Below are 22,531 nucleotides of genomic sequence, written 5' to 3'. Positions count from 1 at the left end.
GGATACGGCCGATGTGTAAATGTATAATGTAATTTTTTCGCTCACTTCTCCCCTGGGGAATTCTTCTTATCCACTTTCCTTTCATCGCATTTGCATTACATTTACTTATAATATCTTACCCTATACTTTCCCTGGTATTATTGTGTGTTCTTATTCATTGTTTTTATACCATCTAATGAATAGTTATTAGAAGACGAGGTATTTATTATGCGGTTTTGGAAGCATGCCGTAAGAACCGTAAAATGTCAGGTGTATGCGGTCGTCACTGTTCTTCAATGGACCTTTGCGCGATTCACAGCTCCGTATCAGTCCCTGGTGGGTACGCAAGGCACTATGGGAAAAAACAGCGCGTGAGCGCAGGAGAAGGACGGGCCGCCCTTTGTGCCACGTTATTTCTACGTTATGCTCACGTGACAGTGTGCATGTGCTCACGAGTTTGAATTTGTTATTATGCCACGTGATCACAATAGTTTTGGCCTGATGACACAATTGCAAAAGACGGAGTGCTGTACAGATGTGCTCTGTTCCAGATTGTGTGACACGATGAAGCCAGAACATTATTTGTTCGACTATTTCCATGAAAACAACAATATCGAGACGAGATGAATGATAAACTGGCAAGGATGAGAAGCCCTTTGCGCTCAATTTGAGTTGGAAACTTATCCAGCTGAAAATGGCAAATTGAGTTGAGCCATGCAGACCTTCTTAGGTTCTACTAAAAATGCTACAGCGCATTTCACTCTACCAGCTCTAGTACAAAAAACCAACTCGCCCAGTCTTCCATAATCATCACACAAAATCCAGCAACTGCTTATTTTCAGGCATAACTAGAAACCCTTTGAAACTAACAAATGATGCCACTTGCCGAGATATCACACCAGCAAATTAATTAGGAAATTTAGTACAATAAAAATGACTGCTGAGCCCTACATTGTATTTGGTGGGACGTTTAGGCACTGCCAAAAATTCGAGTGAGAAGCGAAAGAGGGAGACGATGAGAGAGCACAGGTCCTTGCAATATAAGTAATCAAGCTTAGAATAACATCGAGCTGAGCAGCTGCTGCGTATTCGTTCTGTAAGACAAGGCCAGAAACGCGCAGGAAGTCGCGTGCTTGTAATGTCCTGACTTCTTTCTTGTGTCTAGTCCCGTCTTTTTAGAACGAATTCGGGAATTTCGCGCGAGCTTTGAGCGCTTGTGTTAGTGGTACCTAATTATGCTTAGAGATAATGAATGAACATTTGGAAAGAGTCGCCTGATTATGGTGCAAACGAACAAACACCCCGATGACCGACACTCCAACTCCACTCTCGGTGGTCACGTCTCGGAGAAGAAAAAAACAAATATCATTTGGCAGGTACGGCGCTTTCCGCTAAAAGGCGTGGCTGGAATGTTACCGACGTGTTAAATCTTCTTCGTTACCAGGTGGTGGCACCCAGTCTTAGAGGAGGGGTTTCTGTGGGAGTCGAACGCTGCGGAAACTGAAGCGAGAAGCGTTTGAAGCAATCGGCACCTGCACGCACACTTTTTTCAACGCCAAGTTGTTTTCGCGTATTGCGCAACAAAATAACAGCACGATAAGAGAGTTCTTTAGCTCTTGCGCTGTTTTTACGGAGAAGAAAAATTGTTCTTAAGTGCATGTGGGGAGATATGACGAAAACAAAAGCGGTGCCCGATGAAAGAGGCATGGAACTTGCTAAAATTGACTAGAAGCGACTCTCGCGGTATGGTAATTCAGTGACCACGAATGATGAGTATTACACGTGTTTGCGAAGTCTTCGTTCTAGTGGGTTGCGAATGTCACTTGTGACTTTGTTTATTGGTGTGTTTCGGTTTGGTTTCGAAGAACTGAACGAACTTTTTTTAACTTCGTAACCCGAAGTGAAATGGCAAGCCTAAGAGATCAAGGTGGTGAAGTGCAACTGCTGAATATTTGCCCAATGTTGTTTCTTGACAAAGCAGCTTCAAGCCACGCGATGCTAAAAAGAACGTAAAGTACGAAGACTAGGCGAAATCATGCACTACTTATAAATTCCACGCTCACTGAAGTGCCATGCGTTGCAGTTCCCAAGGGCACCGGCGCCAGAGTTTTCTTTAGTGTACATATAGGAAATTCTTTATAAAGAGTTGTTTTGCAACGTCATAGGATGAAATAATGTAGAGAGTACTGCTTTATAGCCTATCAAAAGCTGTGCCTTTTGGCCATGCCGTCGTCTGCTCACGTTTGTCGTCTGCTTCGGTAAGAGCATGCGCCTAGAGCTTCAACTTTGCCACGCAATTATTACCAATTCAAGTGGTCGCTGCCTCAAGCAAATATTTATCAGTGGTTGACACCGCCTTTAAATGATATTCTTTGGCCAAGTTAAACAGCTGTTATTTGTGAATTCAGCCAAGCCTCGTTTATACTCGAGAATCGTGACGGTTCGCTCATTTCCGGTGTCATTTAAAATGACTGGAGCCATTTCATCTAGACTGCTTGCCATAATAACGCGTCCCGTTAGTTTTCCGAATAGCGAAGGCGGGAAACCTCAATTTGTTTGGAGTTTCATGCGTAATCATGCACATCCATATTACACTTCGATTCGCAAAATACACGTCCGCTCGGAATTATTCCAATATGCATCGACAGCGGTATTACAGAGGCAATGCCCTTTGGACAGTTGAGCTAATTGAAGTATACGAGAGTGCAACCACAGAATGAGCTTTATGCCACTGAAAGCTGCGCTCAGTTTTATGTCCGATGGCATTCAAGTGATGTGCGCCTTTGAACCTCCTTGGTTGTAATTTCCACCAAGGTGGCAAACATGACAAGTTGGACTGTTCATTGAATGATATGGGACGCAACACAACAACATAACAAAGAACATTCACCAATTACCACAGTCCTTTTGAATTCACCAAGTTTTCGCTTAGCACATTGGTATTCATCAACCACCAAGTCTCTGCATTCATAATTTTACAAAATTGACTCCCAATAATATTATTTATTTACTACTGATTCTTTATTTGCTACTGTAGTAATTTACTATACTTTATTACTTTCCATTCAGTACAAGACTACAACACACAAAAGTCAAAGTGCCAGAATAATTTAAAACGTACCAGCGATTATCAAAAAGCCTTACATGGCCGTGAATTTGCCTAAAATCAGTCGCGGCACCCAGGCAACGTGCCGCGGGTTCAGTTATAGGCAGCCATATTGTTCGTAAAAGTGGTCCGGACCAGTCCTACAATGTTCTCGAAGCGAAGGGGCTTTCGCGCAAAATTCGCTTCTTGAATTCCCTTACGAGCTTTTTGCGGTGACGTCAACAAATGTAGCAACTGCATCACCGTGGCTAACTAGTTACCGGGTATTACCAGCGGGATTTATCGCAGCGGTTTATGCGCTAACCATGGCCTCTTACGACATTTCTTTTTTTTCTTCGTGAATTCAAATACGCGACAAAATCTTTTTTGCACAAAAAGTTTCTCGAAAGTGAGTTTTGCGAATACGGCTCCTGGTTATGTCAGTTTCATGGCTCATCTCCACGGTTACTACGTGTCTTAAGTAAGCGTATTTCTTGAACAACTTGCAGTGTCTTGCTACCTATAGGCTTCTAGCACTGGAGCTTGTGTTGGGACGTTGCGCCACCCTGATGACCTTGTTGCCAAACTCTTAGTAGGAGGGTGATAGTTACTGTGATTGAATGCGCGTAACGACACCCCCCACCCCCCCCCACCCCCCAAAAAAAAGAAAAGGCAGGAAACGCAGGTGCTGTTGCACTTAAGGCGCCGAGTAGAAGAGGGATATCATCCAAACATCATCTTTTACAAAGTACCCCTACAAGACTATTTAGCCAACTTGCTTGGCAGCACCACGTGTGGATTTTCGACGCACTACCTAGACAGGACTGCTTTCCTGATACCCCGGTGCATCACCGAGTTTGTCCTTCCATTAGAGCATGTTCTATTATCTCCAAGCTACAAAATATACCCAAGGCACTAAGAAAGCTGTGCAAGTTACATTTTGTCTGATGTATTTGAGGCTTTCATACTGTAATGTTCTTCATGAAGTTTTTTTGTCTTTTAGGAAAGCTTGCTTGTACGTTTGTGTATTGTTTGTATCTATACAACTTTAAAACCACACCCTGTAATGATACTCGCTGTATCATCACTGATCGAATCAAGGCTCAGGTCGGTTTCTTATGTTAGAGCTGAGCTGAGTATTACAAATTAAATTTCTGAATACGCTCTCAGCCACCCGTTCTCCGCGACACTCAACTACCGACTATGTTCGCACCCTGATTACTCCTCCTCATGCACACGCACGAAAATGAAATAATCTCCTCAAAATTTGCATACGTAAATTTCTCCCTGGCTTCTTAACATGTGTCAGTCTTTTTATTAGTGCTACTACGCATTTCCTGTCTCCTTCACCGTGAGAAAGAGCTGTAATGCTGCTAGAGTGCATCCAGGCATTTCAAACAAAAAGTGATCTTCTCGAAAAGTCGTTTAAGCAAAGGAGCAATAACTTCTGATAAATGTTTCTTCTAAAATTGCTGGTTGAAATCGCGTCGACAGCGTGGGTACTTTTTTGTTGGCTTTACCACATCTTAATGATACGTACTTGAAGCTACACCCCAGATACAAGTATACACACTTCTTTTTCTCCTATGTTTATTTCTTACCTAAAACCTGTTTGATTGATTAAAAAAAGGGTGAAACATGTGTTTTTTCTGCTTCCATTTTGTTCTAAACAGGTTTGCTCCTGCTCCGAATTTGCTCTCAACCTGAAACTAGCTGCACCACTGTCCGATTTCACGAAATGAAAACAGTGACTATTCGCCGCGAGATTTTTATGTGGTGCCAACTGGCGTCTACGTCAGGAGGAAGATTTTGGTGCCACTTTGCGTGCTCTCTCACTTTTTGCTGCTTGAAAATGTCATTGGCATGACCTAACAGTCTGTTAGACCAGGAAAAAAAAAGCACTGGGGATATTGATTATCTGTAATTGTAGTGTATATATAATACTTATTAAGGAATTCTGGTATAGTTCATGAAACATAGTTGTCAAGTTTATGAGGCAATTCGCACTGATTGCTTGAGCAAATTCCGTGTGAAGTCAAGCGGATGTATCGTCACCAGCGTGTTCTATCTCTACTGCTCATCGAGTCATCTGCAAGCTACCAGCGTGTACATACATCTGCATGCATGGCGTGTATTTATTTTTCAAATAATTCCATGGCAGAGGCGTATTCAATATGACTCTCGCCATTTTTCGAACACTTGATTGAGCATTTGGGCTGGGTTCTCGCACAATGTTTGTATTAAGCAAGCTTCCCGTACCCGGTTACCGAGCCTGTTCCCGTAGGTTTGATTAGGTTGTTGAAATTTTCATACATAGGAAAAACAACGTGCGGTGTCACTGAAATAAATTAGGTAATTGTTACAGGCAACAACCTTTATTTATACACAAGTTTTCAGCAGTTCCTGTGTAAATGCGTCCTAAACACTTCGAGGAACTTTACAGCACTTTTTCAGCACGGGGATACAACGCTTCGAATTACTACCGGAAACTCCTACCAGTGGAAGCCTAGTAAAGCCACGCTCCTCACGTTGAAAGACGGTTCTATCTATCTATCTATCTATCTATCTATCTATCTATCTATCTATCTATCTATCTATCTATCTATCTATCTATCTATCTATCTATCTATCTATCTATCTATCTATCTATCTATCTATCTATCTATCTATCTATCTATCTATCTATCTATCTATCTATCTATCTATTTATCTATCTATCAATCAATCAATTAATCTATCTATCTATCTATCTATCTATCTATCTATCTATCTATCTATCTATCTATCTATCTATCTATCTATCTATCTATCTATATATCTAGCCGCCTACGACATCTAGATCGCCCTATTGTTTCAATATTAGTAGTGTCAGTATCAGAATTGGCGTGGAATAACATTTTTGTATGACTAGCATAAGTGACATGTAATAACACGAAAATCATGATATGTGTGCCATGAATGTCATGATTGACATTTATTGTTCTTGTTGCTCTTGCGGCGGTTTCGTTCATATGACATATTGCAAAACTGGTATGGTATGATATGACTGTATGGCGAGCATAAGTGACAGACCGTAACATGAAAATCATGACATGCATGTCATGCAAGTAGTAACTACACACCACGCTTATGGCGCGCTTACGGTCGTTTCGCCAGCTTCACATATGACGTGAATGCATGACGAAGGTATATGAGTGGGTCAAACATGATAATCAGGAGATGCGTGTCATGTGAGAACATGATTACATGCTACGCTCATGATGCGCTCACGGCCATTTCGCTAGCTTCACATATACCAAATTTGGTATTCTGTGACGAAAACGAGTGACGAAAGTAAATGGCACGTTCAAAGATGATAATCGTAATATGCGTGTTATGTGAAACATGACTACGTGATACGCTCATCATGCGCTCGTGTTCATTTGAAAAGCATCACATATACCAAGTTTTGTGTTACGTGACGTCAATGGATGACGAAGGTATATGACTGGTGCAAACAGGAGAATGATTGTATGCGCCTCATGCAAAATACATGCGTTTTATGCTGCGATTGAGAACAAGGTCGGAGGAACTTCGGTCGTGGGTTGCTCCATTAAGCGTCAAAACCCCCTGTTTCCTGCTTTGTAGAGGTGGTCTATAGGATACCCCTCTCCGGCGGCAGAGTGTGTATATGCCAGTCGGGTAAATGCATAAATCACAGGCTCCAACACCACCATAGTACCTTAAAGAAAACGCTGACGTCGCACCTCGTGGCTCACTGTAAGGTCTATGGATATGAACTGTTCTTCGATAACACAAACGCCTCCTTTATTTCAATGCGAGTGCAAACGCACGCTTATCAACGGGAGCCGTCGGTACGCCTCAGTTCAGTGAATGGTCGTGGTGCAACGCTGCATGAAGGGTAGCATTGGTTGCGCCACACGTGCTTCCAAGCGCTTTCCTCCGGAGATGCGATAGACGTGGTTCCCACTACAATATCGTACGTCTGTGAAAATCTTCCTTCGTGCTGCTTTTTTGTGGCTCGAAGCAACGCCGCCACCACGTCACGGTGCCTTGCATCTAGAAGCGTTGCAGTGACGTTTCTACATTGGATGCCCGAATAGCGCCACGAATGGTGACGCGCAATCACAAAACATCTCATCTTTTACAGAACCAGCGTGACCGACAACGTAGTGAACACGACGAGTGCAAGATTGATTGATTCGATTTGTGGGATTTAACGTCCCAATTCACTATTTGATTATGAGAGACGCCGTCTTGGAGGGCTCCGGAAATTTTGACTACCTGGAGTACTTTAACGTGCACCCAAATCTGAGTACACGGGCCTACAGACGAGTGCAAGACACCGCCCCACGTATCTGTACACAACTAAACCAAATTACTTCCTCTCCAAGTCACTAATGACCAAAATGGGAGCAACGGGTGCTTTTAGTCTTTGAGCCCAACTGTTACTCCCCCAAAAGACCAAGTGGAACAAGATGGCCGACATGTCCAAAAACGGGGGAGCAAATGTCTTAGTCTTAAGGTTTTGGTGGAAGCAACGGAAGTAAGAATGGGTGTAATAGGTCTCAACACGCAACGGGTACTCCCATGAAAGATATCGCAGAAACTATATATGCGCCCACATTATTATTCAGGGACCATATTTTTTCGTGAGCCGAACTGCACCAAATTAAAACATTTATTCAATTTATCATCTGCAGATAATAAAAGCAGCGCTGGCTGACGACAGAACGTCTGCGAATACAGCTTCCGAACGCGTGTAACATGCGCGGGAAGATCAAACACCGAAACACGTGCAAAATGAGGATATCGAAAAAAAAAAAAAAACACGCGCTGGTTTTTCCACAGGGGAAAGCGTCAAAAGCGATCGACCCTCCCGGCCCATCGAAACGCGGAGAAAAGGTTAAAAAACTGGAGAATAAAAAAGAAGCAAGCCCAGGCACACCTTTCGTCAGCCGCACAACTTATTATTACACTTCAACATGAACTGTGAGTGCAGGATGACAATCCTGCTTGCGCACTACAAGTGTGATGTTAGCATAGAGAGCGATGTAGTCCTTACAAAGTGATCAATATTTATCATTTCCTGCATACGAGTACTATATAAAGTTTTATCTACAATTTTACCTAGATTAAGTATTAGTTGTAGTATAAGCAAGTGTTTTTATTAGTGTAGTAAGAGACCGCACTGAAAGTATTGCACTGAAGCCAGTGCTGCCAACCCCCAACGTATTTCAGCGCAACTACACGTGTTCCCGCTCGCCGTAATCCAAGTGCCAGCTAAAATAATCTGCACGCCATTGAAATAATCTTTGTACCGAGCTATTTATTCCTTGTGCCAAACATTTATTCCAAGCGCCAACTCACCCAGGCCGCATGCCAGTAAGTTTAATCCAAGTGCCAGCATGTTTAATCCACTTGCTAATGACTTTATTTCAGGTGCCAGTCAGTTTATTGCACACACAATAAGCAGAATACGGGTGAAAAAACGGCAGTGCAATTGAGATGCAGTTACCACACTATAAAAGATAATAGTCGGAAGGTAGAATAAATCATTACTATTGTTATTTGCCGATAGTATTCGTGAAAAAAAATTACTGCCGTGGCTCGCTTGAGCCATGTGTAGAGCGCTTACACTTTGCTATGTGCAAGTTTGTATAATGAGTGCTTGGCCCAGGTGGGATATTTTAATGAAAACGAAAGAAAATGCAACAACGTATTACCGAATGTTTTGCAGCGCAATGAAATTCAGTGTCCGTAACTGAAGCTCATTTATTATTATTGAAATAGAAAATAAACGAAAGAGTTTTTGTCAACGTTACTTGGCGATGGCTACCCCTTTTCACGTGATTGGTACAAATAAAAAAATAAACAAAAACAGTAGCATATATACAGATAAAGTTCTACATGGGCGTGAGCAAATGTTCTCCTATGGCCAGAACAAGCACGTAGCCATCGCGCTCAATTTTAACTTTTGTCGGCTCAATAGTCGACACAAATCTGCGTTTTTTTTCAAAAAAGTGTTGCAGCACCTTCATTGCTTTGCCACTTGTTTTGAATGGCCATAAACCTAGTATTTTATTCAACGCAAATGGCCGTTTGGGATCTAACTTATGGAGTTCCTGTTCTAGTCGCCTTCGGTGTGTGTTTCGGACAGTCGAGCAAGAGGTGATAGATATCCTCGTCACCGCGGCTGCATCAAGATGCTGACGATGTTGCACGCTGAATATGAAGTAGGAAGTGCTTTGTGTAAGCATGCTGTAGTTACGAGTCGTAGACGATGTATGAGTGTGTCGATGCGTCTTGGGAGGTCAAGGTCTATTTAGTAGTCAAGATTAGGATGAACATAGTATAGGATCAATTCCTTTGTTTCGTCTGTGAACCAGGTATACAGGCATAATTCACTTTTTGTTGTTCTAAATATTCTATTTACATCATATTCAGATACCGGAATGAGGTACGTTTGCGTAGAATTATGAGCAGTTTTCGCCAACTCATCCGCCATTTCATTTTCCTTAATTCCACAGTAACTGGGATACCACTGAAATGCCAATCAATGATTCGACTTCACTAAAGCTCATAATTGACTTTGGCTCACACTGCAACATTACATGACCGGGACAGGTCATGTAATGCGAAGGACAAACTATGTTTATTGGAGTGCTGGAATGCATACCAATATATCAAAAACCTGGCCGTGGGCAGTGATGGGTCAAAGACAGCTACATAATCAAGAAATTAGGAGGCCATCATAGGCAGAGTGAATTAGACACAATTCCAATATGTTTTTGCCCTGCAGTGCGCATAAAATGTAAACTGACTATACTGATGTGGCAATGGAAGTTATATCTTACATTAATGATTGCTCTTATCAATTTATTTAAACAAAACAAATGTCTCCAAAGATACAAACAGTACTGATTGTTCATTTAGCTTGGTACTTTTACGACGTACTTGACCAATGCGATGAAACGAACACAGAAGAAACAAAATGATAATAAAGTGCATTTGTCCTTGGGAATGGGTATTTTTTTCTGTACGTGTTTTTTACGCACATTATAGCTCTGATCGCCCGTTGGAAGTAGCAGGTGCATTATCAAACAGAAATACAGCTTCGGTGTTTGGCTTATCACGCTCTGAGTGGCCCGGAACATTGCCGAGGAAATCATTAAAAACATCCCTATGAACTTTGTCCCCCACAGTTCAGTGAATAACTTAGTTTGCGGACATGCATGCTATAATGTTTAAGTTTGCTCCCTCTGTTGTTGTGGTCATGTGCGCAGCTGGCTATCCTTAAGCTGCCCTGCCGAACTTCCTGGACCACCAGATATTGAAGTTTGTCTCATGCAAAAAGGAGCGGCAAACACGCGGTCTATCAGACTGCAGCCATAGGACGTATACAGCATGCGGCTGTGCTTGATATCGTGACGGTTGATATCTGTAGACCCCTGCGTCCCTAGCTTCATAGAGTAGCAGTGGGCAGCCAGCAAGCGTTCAACTATGCTCACACTGATTGTTACTCCTGGCATCTGTTCCTCCACGGCCTCCTTTATATGCTTTAATGTAAATGTACAGTTTTCGTCGACAATTCGTCTCTAACTACTCACGACGTCATCTCCAAGCTTCCTTTTTGAACCCCCCCCCTCCCCCATGCCTTGATATTTCTCTGTCGGTAGCGGCAATCGATTATGCTGTTTTAATGTTGTTGCCTAGAGCGCTTAAGGTCGCCGCCATTCCGATAGACGTCCACAATCCTAGCTAGCCCTGTCGACTACCAATACTCTGCTGTTTTTTTTTTTTGACGAGGTTAGTCGGAGTTCTTAAAGTGTGGTCCTCGTTTGCGTCAAGCCATGACTTCAAGCAAAGCCCTCTTCTCGCCTGCAAATGTGCCCGTTGAAAACACACGTGTTTCAAGCAAACACGCTTTAACAACATTAAGCGTCGTCTGTCACATGAAAACCGGAGTATCTGCTTCAATGTTTTTATAACAACCTAATTCCATATGAGCCCGAATAAATGCAATTTTAGTATTTTAGGTGGTTATTTCTGATTTCAAGAACGAATGAATATAATCAGTCGGTCACTGTTCTCACTGGGCTGAGCAGACGACTACGAAAGCCTCTGCGAATAAGTAGCCAAATGCCGTCAGCTGAGCATATGACACGAATCTATGCATATGCGATAGTGTACATGGTTAGCCGGAATAATGCAGTGTCGATGAAATAAAGACTAACATGGACTATATGAGCAAATATAATTAGTACCCATAAATGCAAATACTGCTCACTGAATCTTTATTTTGAAGCTATGACACCAAAACGTTAAGGGAAAGTACCACTGCGCACTTCATTTCATAAGCGCTAGCATGTATAGGCGAGAGAAAAGTTGTTCCTGTGATGTTATGTTTACGTTATTCTGACATTTACACTATATAAAGTAGCTAACTATGTGTTACTAGTGCATGGATCAAACTGACTGGCGCCTGAAATAAAGTCATTGGTAATTGGAATAAACACGATGACACTTGGATTAAACTCACTGGCACGCGGCCTCATTGAGTTGGCGCTTAGATTAAGTATGTTGGCACTTGGATTAAATCTTTGGCACATGGATTAAATAGCTCAGCGCTCAGATTACTTCAATGGTATGCACATAATTTAGGCTGGCACTTGGATTACAGTGAGCAGAAAAGCCTGTAGTTTTGCGTTCGTACCAAGGCCAATCCAAATGGGTCGCGAAAGTCGGACCGAAAAGTGGTCCGAAACGTAATACGACAGAGACATCAACAACCGCGTGGCTATCGAAGCGTGACTAGGTGAGGAGGGCTCAAATATAGAAAACAAAAACGAAGTAAACGTTTATTTTCACTACTTTTATTTTCATTTGTTACAAAGAAACTAGTAAAAGACTTTATTGAAGCGTTGGTTTTTGGTGTGTGGTTGAGCGCCCAATGTTTTTCGTTTGGTTTCAGAAACAGCGGGCTTATGCAGGCAGTCTGCTAACATGGGCCAAAGGTTTTGGGGGCGTATCTAGGCATTATGCTATCAGAGCTTGCTATCAGGCGTGTTCTTTGGGTCGGCACATTACCCGGTCAACGAGGCATCGCTCGCTTTTCTGTGGTCATTTCGTGCGTACCTTCCGTAGTTTACTTATTTTTTATGTGGTGTTTACTGGTGCGACATTTCACAGCTTAGCGCCTCACAAAATGTGTAGACGGACGCTCCTGTTACTGTGGACTGCTTTCGCTGGCGCACGGCCGGCGTGCTGTCACCTTTGATGGTGGTGAACGCGGCACGCTATGCAACGCGATGCTGTACAGTACTCACGGATTGAAACAGGACACTTTGAGCGTGTGGCCGATGGTACATGGGCCGCCACTCGTGGGTGCGTGTAGAACCAATGCGTTGCATTGTGGTATGGAGCAAAAAAGAGAACACTTACGGAGCAGAATTACTTCTTCCTCGCCAAACTGTCGGCCTGTAGTTCACCATGTGTACACTGCCAGCGTGGCGCTGTAAGGATCATGCACATTCGCATGTAGACCGCACTAGCTCGCCGCTGGCACCACCTTTATTGCCATGATAGATGACGACCCTTTTTTTCTGCGTTCTTAGGCGAATTAGTGCGCATGCTGTGCGAATGAAACACAGGGTTCAGTTATGTTGCGCCTTGCGTGCGTTCATACACATTATAAATATGTGCACAAAATCAAGGAAAGTTTACTTCTGGTTTCTGCCTCGACAAGAAAGAAAATGAGTGCCACGCTTGCCTTCATGCAACATGAAAATATGTATTAGTGTCGTTATTGCAAACTGCAGCCTATTGTTGATAAAAAAGCAGAAGCTCGCTTGTTCTTTCCTGGTCGATAGCTCTACAAATGCTTGCCACGCCGAATAGCCGCACACACTATCCGCTGCTCGGGGCGAAGCAACAAAATACTAAGTCATTGTTTCGATGCTGCACAGAAACAGACCCGTGGCTGCTCCTTTTCTTTTGTGTCATGACCAAAAGCTTGACAAATTTTATATGCTTTTGTGCAGGCATTTATGTCTACGAGCGCATTGGAGGCACAAAATTTTAGCGGTATCCGATTTCTTACTTGCGCAGACTACGTGTCCCGTCATCGAATGGCGCGGATCGAGAGCGTCGTGCGCTTGCGCCACAATATGAAAGGTTTGCACCATCCACTAAATTCGGTCTGCATGCATGCAAAAGTGCGCTAGCCTTGCAGCGCCACGCTGGAAGTGTGCACGTGGTGAACGACTAGCTGAATATTTTGCGACCGGATGGAGTAAGCCTGCTCCGTAGCTCTTCACGCCCTCACTCCATACCACAATGCAACACCCTGGTTCCACAGCACCCACGAGTGGTGGCACATACACCAGTGGCCACGCGCTACGAGTGTCCTGTTTCAATCCGTGAGTACTGTACTCTACGGCTACCAAATGTATACTTTCAAAGTTTTTGTCTCGCTGTATAGGTTTTCAACAATTCGGCAACGTGAGTTTTCAAACTATTACGCGGTTGTGCCCGTGAACAGTGGTCTCACAATTGCCTCTGCGAAGTTTCTTGTGCATATTGCAAGTATGTCATTTGGCTAATAAAACAACTTTGCTTCCTCTATCTATGAATTTTTTCTCTCTCCTTGGTGCAATTAGCAAGAGACAAGGCGCAATAAAATCGTGTAATAGAAAAACATGTTTAATCCTGCTCAGACCACGGTGGCAGCCGCACTGCCGTGGATAAGCGAGTGGAGGATCGCTGTGTCGAGCGGGGGACGGAGGAGAAGGAAAAGGAGGAGTCTTAATTACCGGAGTCCTTTGCGACCGGTCGTTCACCGCTTCATTTTGTACCACTCGGAGGCTCGCTCGGAACCCAGGGGTTGTTTGGGGCATAACATCTCCTCCCTTCGTAGATTGTCTCTTCGAAGCAATCTGGGGGCCACCGTTGTCGCGTGGACGCTCTGGGGAGAAGAAGCGCCTCGGCTCGCTCAGGGTCAGTTCCCTTGTGTTCTGTGCCGGTCGGCCGTGGCACCAATTCCTCCGGTGCGAGACGCCAAGCTAAGTGGGACGATGCTGCTGTCGGGGCGCCCACTTGAATGGAAGCTTCCCTTGACAAATTACCTGGACGACGCAGCTGATTAGGGTTTTGGCGTGTGGTCTTTCCGACGACGTCAACGAGCCATTAACGCGAACCTGGGCGTTTGAGCACCGTCGCTTCAACTCAGCCAGTCCCTCTATTAAACTGGCGGGCGTAGTATAGGCTCTGTCCACTTTCAATTCTCCTGCTACACGGGGGCATTTCTTCTTCGAACAATGTCTTTGCCAAGGGCCCTGGGACAATTGCTGTCAGTTGGGTTCGCATTTCTCGGCCAATCATCAGTTTCGCTGGCATTTCTCCTGTAGTGTTCGAACAGTGTTGTGCTGTTTAAAGAGAAAGCATGGGACGCGGCGTTGCATAGTCCCAGTCTGATTTTTAGCGAGGGCACGTTTGATCACTGCCCCGTAGCGCTCCGCTTGCCGTTGGTCACCGGGTGGTATGAAGCTGACGTAATAGACGAGACGCCATTGTCTCTATAGAACTTGAGAATCTCCGTGAACACAAACGAAGTTTCGTTGTAGAGACAACCTTGCGCCCTAGTCTGAATGCTCCAAAAACGACCGCAGAGTGTCGATAACTGCCGCCGATGTCGTTGTGGCCGTTTGTTTTACCTTCAGTCATTTGGTGTATGCGTCAACAACCACCAGGAATGAACATCCTTCAAAAGGTCTAGCAAAGGCAATGTGCCGGGTGTGCCAAGGCAATTCTGGTCTTTCCCAATTCGGTATCGGAGCTTCTCGTGGGGATCTGTGGTTGTATTGGCAAGGCTTGCAATGGTGAACTATTGATTCGATGTCACGGTCGATACCCGGCGACCATATCTAACTTCTGGCGCACGTCTTCATGTTTTTTCCTTGAGTTGGCTGTGGTAGCGGAATGGCCTGGCTTCTGTCTGGCGTGGTGCACTGGCTCAACGCTCAGTTGGATATCTCTCTGCTAGTGACGGACACTCTCCGCTCGCTGGGCGATGTCGTACGCTTTGGAGAATGTGAGACCCGTCTCTGCAAACAGGTGTAGTAGGCCTTCGTCCCGCAGTCCGCATACAAAACGGTCCCGCAACATAACGTCAAAGGGCAGCATAGTTGTGTTGGTAGGAGTGGTAGTCGATCCTCTTTCCTGCGCAGCAGCTGAAGTGACTGAGGTTGGCCTGCTGAAATTGTACTCAGCAGCGAGTTTTTTAAAAGCCACCACCTAAGCGCTCACTTTTGCGTCTTCCAGTTGATCTCGCCGTTGGAAGCGGGCTCGGCTGTAGACCTCCGATGACCTTGGATCATAATGATTTTGTAGCGCAGCTACGATGTTGTCCTAGTCGACAGTTGCTGGAGTGCGTGGCTAAATTGAGGCACAGACGCTGTCAGATGTCTGCTCCCCACTCAGCGTTACAGCGTCAGCAGGTTGGCTCTCTTTATTGCTGCATCAGTGATATTCTTAGCCTCGAAGTAAAATTGCAAGCGCCCAAACCACGATGACCATAATGAGCCGTTGAATTCGGGTAGCCTATTCTGGAGCCCGTGCATAGCCATGAATTAAATGCTTGTGAAAAGCGGTGCGCAGTGTAGGTATAAATTCACTTCCTTGTCACCACCGTTATGTCCGGGGTTGTCGTCGTCCCATACACGTAATCCTGGAACAGTAGTGAAAAGGCATAGACAACCTGGAACGGTTAAAACTTGTTTATTTCGCCCAGACGGGGGCAGCAGCCGAGCTGCAGTGGGTAAGCGAGCGGTGGATCAAGGAGGAGAAAGAGGAGGAGTCCTAATGACTGGAGTCGTCTGCAACTGGTCGTCGACTGCTTCATTGTGTACCGCTTGGAGGCTCGCTGAGAACCCAGGGTTGGCTCGAGACACTATATATATATATATAATATATATATATATATATATATATATATATATATATATATACATATATCTATAAATATATATATAAGTATATATATATATATATATATATATGTATATATATTCTTTTTTTCTTTCTTTTTTTAGTTCCCTCTCACTCTCGCAAACATCTTTCAAGGCGAGAGGGACGCGGCAGCAACGAAGTTTGGAAGTTCATGTCAGTATAACTCGTCCCCTGATGAAGGGAGGACCCCTCCCGAAACTGTTGGGAAATAAATATATTTATTCTTGTTGACAACGCTCCCGTTGTGCCATATCCCATACCTTCACGAAGACTAACTGGCCCATTGAATTATTACTCCCACTATATATATATATATATATATATATATATATATATATATATATATATATATGCAGGCATGGTGATTGAGTGGCCGTAGCGTTGCATATAGTCCAGTAGATCCTCTGTGAGCAGTCACAACGTGGTTTATTTCGACGTTTCGGCCTAGAGTCTGGCCTTCATCAGGATTAGAGATACAGTTTGTTGGTGCTCAGCTTTATACAATCTCAAATTGGATAAGTATGAAAAACTTGGCATCTAGTACAGACATAACAATAAAACCCGCTGACAAAGGAGGAGCAAGTGTAGTGCTTAATACAACCAACTACTTACAAGAAGCATACCGCCAACTAGACGACTCAAGATTTTACGAACGCCTCCCAGTTGATCCGACACATGAATACAAACGCATCGTATCAACAGAACTAAAGAAACTGTTGGATGCAGAAAAGATAACCAACACTGACCACAAACTGATGCAAGCAGCATACCCTCGTGTACGTAGCTTCTACATCCTCCCGAAAATTCATAAACCCTGTAACCCAGGTCGACCAATCATATCAGGCATCGGTACAAGAACTGAACCCATATCAGGGTAAGTGGACAAACTAATAAGCCACATTCCATGCACCCTCGCGTCGTACATAAAAGACACCACACATTTTCTTCGAGACATTGCAGGTATCTGTGTGCCGAAAAACTCATACTTGGTTACTCTTGATGTCTTTTCATTATATACAAATATTCCTCACGATGACGCCATAGCTGCATTACAAAGCATGTACACAAACCATAGACATTCTAACACCCCAGATTTCTCTGCCATTGCAACTTTGACGATGATGGTCCTTGAATTAAATTCATTCGAGTTTAACCAAGAGTATTTTCGACAAATCAGCGGGATCGCTTTGGGCACCAAAATGGCACCTAATTATTCCAACATATTTATGGGAAAGCTAGAATCTGAATTTCTTGCACAAAGTTCCTTAAAACCAATGTTATACAGAAGATACATAGACGACAACTTTCTTATTTGGACCCACAGCGAGGACGAACTTCTCCGCTTTATCGACACTTACAATGCTGTACATCCCAACATACACTTCACACACACATACTCGCAAGTTACCGTAAATTTTCTTGATGTTACCATAACGATAGAAGAAGAGAAGCTCTCTACAACCCTATATCGCAAACCAACGGATCGACAACAATATCTCCATTACCAAAGCGATCACCCACGCCACTGTAAAAACAGTAATCCATACAGCCAGGCTCACCGGTTTAAGGAAATCTGCTCTAGAGACGCTGACTTTGACACGAGCTCACAGAGGCTAAAACTTATGCTCGAGAAACAAAAATACCCCCCACATGTAATTAATGACGCTGTTCAAAAATCGAGAAAACTAAAGCGTGAAGACTTACTTATAAAACGACCACCACGAGAAGACCCACAACAAACAAACCTCTGCTTGACTTACAGCACAAACTTCCCCAATGTAAACAAAATTCTTAATCGACATTACAACATTCTGGAACAAAGTTAACGTCTGAAACGCGCATTCCCATCCGCTCCAGGCGTCGTTTACCGACGACCACGTAACCTCAAAGACACTCTTGTCCATTCCCAAATTAACACATCACCCCCCAATAATTCATGCCGCTCTTGTTTAAAGTTACGATGTCTTGTATGTAAGGCGATTCGAGAAACAGACAAAGCAACCAGCACGCAATCCAAGTTTTCGATTAACATACAAGGAAACTTAACATGCGATTCCTCTAATGTGGTATACCTACTCGAATGCAACGTGTGTGGTATGCAGTACATCGGACAAACAGAAACACCATTTAGGATTCGCTTCAATAATCACAGAGCCCATGCGAAATCAGCCCCAAGTCTACCTCTATCAAAACAGCTCAATCTTCCCGACCATGCATTCGACAAACTATCAGTAACGCTCTTAGAGACGGGATTTAAATCAAATCGAGAACGTGAACAACGAGAGCCATACCTTATCCACCGATTTAACACCCTCGATAGAGGAATAAATGAGAATCCTGGTACACTTGCAGCAATTAAAGCATTAGAAAACAATAACGGCAATAATGAAAATAGTAACTGAGTTCACGGCACTGCAGCTGCGAAGGGCACTGGACAACCCAAAACAATTCCAAGTGTAACTACTCTTCCTAAGTGCAGCTGTCGTCTGTTTTCCATTTTATTTTACTACCCAATCAATTGTGCCATGCATGACATGTCCAACAGCAACCCTGTGCACAGCCGGGAGGCCCCCACTACACGGGTAATCTAGAAGCGGGCAAGGAATTCGCATTGCACCCGCTTGCACAGTCTACCGCAATACGGAGCACCCCTCTTTTTACGACGAAATGTTGACAGGGCACTGAGTAGTTAAAGGCTTAGAACTTCCTAAAATGCCCGCTTACCAGCCTCTGCCACAATACGCGGCACCCCTCCTTCTACGACGAATTGTTTACGGGACCCCGAGTAGTTAAAGGCTTAGGACTCCCTAAAAAGCTCTTTTTTGCCCAACACCGCACCGCCAGTGCCAGGAGGGGCCGTCTGATCGGGAGGAATGCGTTGGTGAACGGAAACATACACAGACCGCTGACATCAGAAATGTGAAGGGGAGAGGAGGGAGAGAGATGAGGGGGGAAGTGGAGGAAGAATGGAAGGGGGGCACCCGAGGGGCGTCCACCATATATTATTTTTCTCTTCTTCTCTTTTTTCTTCTTTTTCTTTCCTTTCTCTTTTTTTTTCTTTTTTTTCCTTTATTTTCTTTAATGGCTTTTTTTCCTCTTTCCATGCCCTCCGATTTGAGATTGTAAAAACCGAGCACCAACAAACTGTATCTTTAATCCTGATGAAGGCCAGACTCTAGGCCGAAACGTCGAAATAAACCACGTTGTTACCACTCATGGAGGATCTACTGGACTATATATATATATATATATATATATATATATATATATATATATATATATGTTCCTACAAGGAAACGTAAATTTGCGGATATTCAGGATTTTTACTTGCGATGACAATGGCTGACACACTGGTGGGCTGGGACCAGTCTCTACCCACTTCGTAGTCTTTTCTTACAAGCAGAGACGCTCTACCGCTTTATGCCCCAATCTCACTACTGCCTTGTGGCACTACCCCGTGGCGTTAAAGCGCTGACCCGGCGCTTGTCACGAAAACGGAGTGTTGGGCGACATATAGGGCTTCAGTCTTACGACGTGCACTACAGCAGATGGTGGTGGCGTTGAGTGCGCTTCATCGACGACACGCTGTTTCTCTTAGGTGGGGTTAGTGGCCTTGCGTATGACTTTGTATGGTCCGTCATAGCGAAATAAGAGCTTTGCTGAGGGGCCGATGTGACGACAGGGGGTCCACAAGAGTACAAGTGTATCGGGTGCATACGAAACTTCCCGGTGGTGACGATCGTACCGATCTTTTTGAGAGGCTTGAGAAAGTGTGAATTGTTCTCGTGCACTCTGTCGTGCTGCGTCGGCTCGTTCTATGGCATAGCGAACGTATGCGACAGACACCTTGAACTAGTGGGAAGGAGTGTATCGAGAGGCAGAAAGGGTTCACGTCCATAAAGAAGGTAGAACGGGGAATAGCCTGCGGTGTCATGTCTGCAGGAGTTGTAAGCAAAGGTGACGTAGGGTAACGTAGGGTAACCGTGATGCAAAAGGATGTGCTGTAGAAAGTCGGCGACATTGGTAGCGGAGCTGGTATGGAAAACGTTGGTGATCACGTAACGTGTCGCGTAGTTTGTCGCCACGGCAAGCCATTTGTTCCCGTATGCAGAAGTGGGAAATGGCCCGAGAAGGTCGAGCCCTACGCGGTAGAATGGTTCAGCAGGTATATGAATAGGGAGAATGAGGCTAGCTGGAAGCAATGTTAGTCGTTTTCGACGTTGACAAAGGTCGCAGCTAGCGACATAATTTTGCACAGAGCGATATAGACGTGGTCAGAATAAACGGCGCCGGACACGATTATAAGTGCGGGTGACTCCCAGGTGACCAGAGGTGGGTTCATTGTGAAGCTGTCGGAGAACATCTACACGCAAATGGGAAGGCACGACAAAGAGGTGCTCAGAACCGTTAAGGTGCATGTTGTGGCAGTAGATAACCCCTTCATGAAGGAAACAAGTTCAGAGAGGTCGGTGGAGTAGAGGAACTCAGGCCTTCTATGATGGGAAGTAAATCCGGGTTGCGGCGTTGCTCAGAAGCGATATCAAGAAAGTCTGATATTGATAAGACGCAAGCCTCAGTAGCTCTCCTTGTGGCGTATGGCGAATTCACTGAATACCGTGAATGGCAGTCGCCATCCTGATAGATGTGACCAGATTTATACACACCGAGAAGGTGTATTCTTGGAGGCAGAGATACCAACGACCGAGGCGTCCTATGAGATCCTTCAGCGACGAAAGCCAGCAGAGCGCATGATGATCGGCTACAACAGTAAATCTGCGGGCGAACAGGTACGGGCGAAATTTAGTGACAGCCCAAATAAGAGTAAGACACTCTCTTTCGGTGATGGAATAGTTCTTCTCGGCAGGCGACAAAAGGCGGCTGGTGTAGACGATGACGCGGTCACTTCCATGCTGACGATGAGCTAAAACAGCGCCCATTCCGTGGCCACTCGCATCAGCACGAACTTCTGGCGGTGCGGTCTGATCGAAGTGGGCTAATATTGGCGTAGTCGTGAGGGCTGCAATTAGTGCTGAAAATGCAGCACGTTGAGGCGAATTCCAAGTAAGTGGGACGTTTTCTTTAGGAAGCTTGGTGTGAGGCCACGCAATATCAGCCAAATTTTGGAAGAAGTGGCGGAAACAGGAGCACAAACCAAGGAAGCTCCGGACATTCTTAGCAGAAGAGGGTACGGTAAATTGAGTCACTGCGCGAATTTTGTCCGGGTCAGGCTGTACTCCAGATGCGTTAACGAGGTGACCAAGTACAGTTATTTCGTGACGGCCGAAACGGCATTTGGAGGAGTTCAGCTGGAGACCAGCGTTGCGGAATACTTGGAGAATATGGACAGCCGCTCAAGATGGCTCGCGAACGTCGGTGAAAAAACAATTATATCATCTAAGTAGCAGAAGCAAGTAGAACATTTTAAGCCACGCAGAAGGGAATCCATCATGCGCTCAAAGGCGGCCGGCGCATTGCAAAGCCCAAATGGCATTGCTTTAAATTGATATAACCCACCGGGGCTTACAAATGCTGTTTTTTCTCGGTTTCGTGGGTCAACAGCGATCTGCCAATAACCAGATCGAAGGTCAATGGACAAGAAAAACGTTGCGCCACGAAGGCAGTAAAGGGCGTCATCAATTCTTGGTATGGGGGAAACGTCCTTTTTAGTGACCTTGTTGAGATGTCTATAATCGGTTTTTCCTTCTTCTTGACAAGCACGACCGGGTATGTCCACGGGCTAGATGACTGTTCGACGACGCCTTTGGCGAGCATTTTCTCGACCTCTTTCTGGATGACAGAGCGCTAGGCAGTAGAGTCACGGTAAGGGCGGTGATGTATTGGGTTGGCATCGCCAGTGTTGATGTCATGGGTCACAAGTGATGTCTGGCCTAAATCGCGGTTGTCTAGATCGAATGTGTCCGCATAAGATGTCAAGAAAAGGTGGAGGTCTTGTGCTTCGGAAGACGAAAGATCTGGCGCTTTCATTTTGGCATTGTAAATGCTTGAAAGGTTAGGCGCAGTGAGCAAGTTGATGTGAGGAGTAGGTTTCTCAGCTGACAGTTCAGAGATATCACACTCTTTCAACGACGACATGACGCCTAGTTTAATACCAGCAGGCAGCACGTGCGCGGAGAAACCAAAGTTCAAGAGAAAGAAATAGGTCTGGTTGTAGCGTAATCCCATGACGGGGTGCGGGACAGCAATGGAATGCTTTAGCACAACGTCAGTAATGGGTGAAACAACATACTCATCATCGCGCACAGGCGGATCACACACGAGCTTCACGTAAGTTGCGGCTTGCGGCGGAATATGCAGGAACTCGGTGGCACAAGTACGACTTTGAGCATCACGGGCAACAGTGGCGTCAAAAGGCAGTTCCAACTGAAGAAGGTCCGTCGAGCAGTCGATAAGAGTGGAGTGTGCAGAAAGAGAGTTGAGACCGCGAATCACGTGATGTGG

This window comes from Rhipicephalus microplus, chromosome X (assembly GCF_043290135.1).
Source record: "Rhipicephalus microplus isolate Deutch F79 chromosome X, USDA_Rmic, whole genome shotgun sequence".
Lineage (NCBI taxonomy): Eukaryota > Metazoa > Arthropoda > Arachnida > Ixodida > Ixodidae > Rhipicephalus > Rhipicephalus microplus.
This window is presented reverse-complemented; position numbering follows the sequence as displayed.